General features: G+C 42.7%; 1 protein-coding gene across 1 annotated transcript in view; it reads right to left on the bottom strand.

The window, feature by feature from the left end:
• The window catches only part of adamts6 (ADAM metallopeptidase with thrombospondin type 1 motif, 6), a gene marked incomplete at both ends in the record, with an annotated part of 87,831 nt that overhangs the window by 58,712 nt on the left and 24,119 nt on the right, over positions 1-5,000 (bottom strand). The window lies entirely within an intron of this gene.

The raw sequence follows: 5,000 nt of genomic DNA, 5'->3' as shown, positions 1-5,000 counted from the left end.
TGAAACTGCTTAGAAAAATTTGCAAAAACAACTTTTTAGTTTAATTTTTTTTTTAAAGGAGAGACTGCTTAAAGGTGCAGTGTGTAACTTTTGCGTGTGTCAGAGAAGTGAAACATTTTCTATGGTATATTCTCATAACTGAATAAACAAACTTTCCTCACAAGATCACTATTTGTAAACAGGACTTTAAATTTAAACTAACTGCAGGCTCTGCTAGTGTTTATAAATCCCCCTCCCCTAAAACTGCACAGTGCACCTTTAAAAATCGCATACTCTCATTTCTTTTTTCTATTCTACATACTACATCCGACGATAAAAATAATCTAGTTAGGATGCAGTAGGCATACTATTGGGACATACTTTTACTCTTTTATTTCATCATAACATTGCGCCTTGATCTTGCCTCTTGCTTTTATATCCGTCGCATCCCCGTTTGTTTTCATATGGAGGCTTCGTCGATGTGACGTCACTTCACGTGCGCACTGGATTGTGGGTCAGAATCGCCCAAATAGGATGCTGTTTTCAGCACTAACAATCTTGGCCGGATGAAGTAGGACATCCGGGTCTTTCTAACCATACTAAATCTGGCCATAAGAATCGGGACATCCTAAATCTTTTTTTCTACCAAACTAAATAGTAGAAAGTATGCGATTTGGAACGCAGGGAACTTTTTTGTTCTCAGACACTTGAGCCAGTAATGTAGTGGGACACCAACAGAGAGGCTTCTCTTTGTGTGCCAGTTGGAAGCCAGCATAGAATACTGTCAGTTCTGACACACACACACACACACACACACACACACACACACACACACACACACACACACACACACAACCCTCGACTCGCAAGCTCTCGGCCGGAAACATCATCTGACAACCGCTATTATCGACTCTCTTGGAACGGTCTCGCTCACTAAACATGAATACGCAAACACACACACACACACACACACACACACACACACACACAGCCACACACACACACACACACACACACCACAAACTTGCAACGCTTCCAACAGGATGCTTCAGGATTTGAAAGCAGCACTCGGGCGATCAGGCTGAACTGTTAGAGAACAAGCCTCTACAGAGAGATGGAAGAGGGTGTGTGTGTGTGTGTGTGTGTGTGTGTGTGTGTGTGTGTGTGTGTGTGTGTGTGTGTGTGTGTGTGTGTGTGTGTGTGCGTGTGTGTGTGTGTGTGACCACTCTACTCAACTTGCCGCTTTTTGGTTTTGGACTATGTTAAAGTACATGGCTGCTGGTAAACCTACTTAACTTGGTCAATGTTACTTCATCCAAAAATAATAATAATATATAATCTCCCTGATAAAGACTCACTAGTAACACATTGCAACTACCCACTTCACTACAACAGACATTCCAAACAATATAGGGGAGAGTGGGGAGCTTCTATGGTTTTCTAGAAATAGGGTCTTTACTACTCCCCTACTGGCACAACTCAACCCACTCTCCCCTACAGTAATTTCAACAATTTTAATTTTTTTTTAAGATATTTTTTGGCATTTTTATGCTTTATTGATAGTGTAGAGACAGAGGTGAAATGGGGCAGAGAGGGGAGTGACATGCAGAGAACGAACGCGGGCGGGAATCGAACCCGGGTCCGCTGCTGGGCCCGGCCCGGGGGGGGGGGACGCCCTACCAACGGAGCTAAGGGCGCCCCAATTTCAACTATTTTAACTATATAAAAATATTGATTACGGCATATTTACTAGCTCCACTAGTCCCTCAAAGCTCTATCTAGCCTGTTATGTCTATTTCTATATTAAAATCCTGTGCCACATATGCCCACATGTTGTACAGAGTCAAACGTGGCTCTTTTGCAATAAGTCTACAAAGCCACTGCTGCTAGCAATCAGACGCTCTGAGTTGTTGAGTGTTGCCCTGAACAAGTCATTGTGTGTGTGTGTGTGTGTGTGTGTGTGTGTGTGTGTGTGTGCGTGTGTGTGTGTGTGTGTGTGTGCGTGCGTGTGTGTGTGTGTGTGTGTGACTACTCTACTCGTTGCAATAGTCTACAAAGCTGAACAAGTAATTTTTTTTGCATTATTTTTTATTATTTTTTTGCATCCATCTATCTATCTATCCATCCATCCATCCATCCATCCATCCATCCATCCATCCATCCATCCATCCATCCATAGCCCAAAAAAAAAATCAAAAAAGAACAAATTTTCCTCAGGGGGCCATCTTGACAATCTGTCCAGCATATGATGATGTTGATTCCCTTTTATATTCGAAATAGAGGAAAACTCTTTCATAACACACACACACATACACACACACACACACACACACACACACACACACACACACACACACATACAGGCCCTTCATTGGCATCACAACATGGGGCTCCCTTTCACCATTAACTCTGCAAACACGCTCTCGCTCTCTCTCTCTCTCTCTCTCTCTCTCTCTTTCTCTCACTCACACAAATACAAACACACACACACACACACACACACACACACACACACACACACACACACACACAGAAAGAAACCTTGGGAAGAACAACATTTTGTCCCATTTTCCTAGCATCAAGGATAAGTACTGAAAAGGCCTTGTATTGTCGTTCTTGCGAAAAAATGCTACAAAATACCGAAATCCTTGACCTCGTTGATGCGATGTGTGTGTGTGTGTGTGTGTGTGTGTGTGTGTGTGTGTGTGTGTGTGTGTGTGTGTGTGTGTGTGTGTGTGTGTGTGTGTGTGTGTGTTTATGCGACAGTTTTGAGCATACAAGACAAAGGAGAATGGCTGCATGTTTTTTTTTAACGGGAACAATTCTTGCCATGTTACGATTGTTATTTCTTACACAATGAGGTTTTTTTTTCTTCTTCGCCCAAACAGTGTCAAAGCTGCCCAGCCAGTCTCCAGTGTGTGTGTGTGTGTGTGTGTGTGTGTGTGTGTGAGTGTGTGTTTGTGTGTTTGTGTGAGGGCGACTGTATTATGTTCATTGTTTTAAACAGGGGGAACTCCATCAAATTGTTCACGACATCAAAGTCTGTTTGTGGAGAGCAGACCTCTGTAGCGAGCTCCTTATCTCCGCGTGAGGTTGGCAGCTTGAAGCCACTAACATAACACACACACACACACACACGCACACACACACACACACACACACACACACACACACACACACACACACACACACACACTGTGGGTCTCCTGTAGATTTGGCTGAGAACAATGACCTGCACCAGTTTCAGTTGCAGAAGTCGGCGCATGTCAAACATCACGACCAAACATGAGATCGGTTGGCAGATACAGAGTGGCACTATCGGTGTATCGGTGTATGAATGTGTGTGTGTGAATGTGTGTGTGAATGGTAACGTCTAAATGGGAACAGGTCTCCCTTGAAAAAGAGTCCTGGGTCTAAATGGGATTTACTTGTATAAATAAAGTTGTACAAAAAAAAATAAAAATAAAAATTACAGTTTCCATCACGTCCCTCATTTAAGTTTAATTCCAAAAAAAATGTCTAGTCAACAGTCAATAGCCAATCTGTATGTAAATAGAGAGCTGCTCATTGACGGCTCCTTTAAAAGCAGCTTCAACCCAATGACCCCAAGACGTGCAGGGGTCAGGGGTCAGGGGAGAAGCTTTTAGTTAATACAGGCCCGACATGATCGCAGGAACACATTTAAAAGTTCCACTGACAAACTTTGAAAGCCAAAAATCCAGATGTTTTGTCTCTAAAACTGGGCTAAAACGGGGCTGGCATGACTCACCCAGCCAGCGGTTACTTCTTAATTCTACCAAATTTCACCAATTCACTCCACAAGTTTATTTGCGCCCCGTTCAAATTTGTATAACTTTCAAACCTGTCCGCAAATGGCTGACTTAAAGGTGCAGTGTGTAATATGACATCATCAAGAAAGTTCTACAAAGTTCTAGAATGCAACGCTCCCTGGGTAACCCCACCACTTTTGAATAATAACAGAAGCTACAGTGGCCTTCAAGGACAAGAACAATTCTAAATTTTAAACAATGCACCTGATGACATTCCAACTATGACACTTCCAAAATGGCGGTGACAAGGCCTTGGTCCAAAGTCTGGAGAAATATGGACATATATGAGACCCTTTCTAAGGCAAAAAATAATAATTAAAAAAAAAAAATCAGCTATTATGCACTAAATTAAACGTACTTATGGATATTATAATTACTTTCTACAAAATCTGCTAGGAAATAAAACCCAAAATTCTACACACTGCAGGTTTAATACAGGCCATGATCGCAGCAACACATTTAAAAGTTCCACTGCCAAACTTTGAAAGCCAAAAATCCAGATGTTTTGTCTCTAAAACTGGGCTAAAAAAACATTTTTTTTAATTTTTTTTTACCCAAACGGGGCTGGCATGACTCACCCAGCCAGCGGTTACTTCTTAATTCTACCAAATTTCACCAATTCACTCCACAAGTTTATTTGCGCCCCGTTCAAATTTGTATCACTTTCAAACCTGTCCGCAAATGGCTGACTTAAAAGCATTGGTGGAAAAGGCACAAGGCACCAACCACCACATGAGCGCTAACACCACCCGCCCTTCCCGCCCTTTGTGGTAGCGAGGGATGGGAGAATGGAGCGCACCCAGCTATCACACACAGCCACAGAGAGCATGAGGCGGTCTGGCACGAGTCGCGGTGATGACATAGATTTGAATAAAAACCTAAACCTTAAACCTAAGACTCTAACCCTGGCACACGAGTGGCTGTAGTGGGTCACCGCAAAGGCTAGTGGCAATGGAAATACAGACACGCCCCTTTTTCTGTACTGCACACACACACACACACACACACACACACACACAAACACACACACATTCTAGAACGTCTGTCTTTGTGAGGACACTCATCGACATAATGCATTCCCTATAGCCCGTTACCCTAACCCTTAACTATCATAACTAAATGCCTAACCCCAAACCCTCACACTAACCCTAACATAAACCTAATTCATACCTGAACCTTAAAACCTAGTGT

Source organism: Ammodytes marinus (assembly GCF_949987685.1).
Source record: "Ammodytes marinus genome assembly, chromosome: 18".
Lineage (NCBI taxonomy): Eukaryota > Metazoa > Chordata > Actinopteri > Uranoscopiformes > Ammodytidae > Ammodytes > Ammodytes marinus.
Note: the sequence above shows the minus strand (reverse complement) of the source record. Positions and strands in the feature narration are given on the sequence as shown.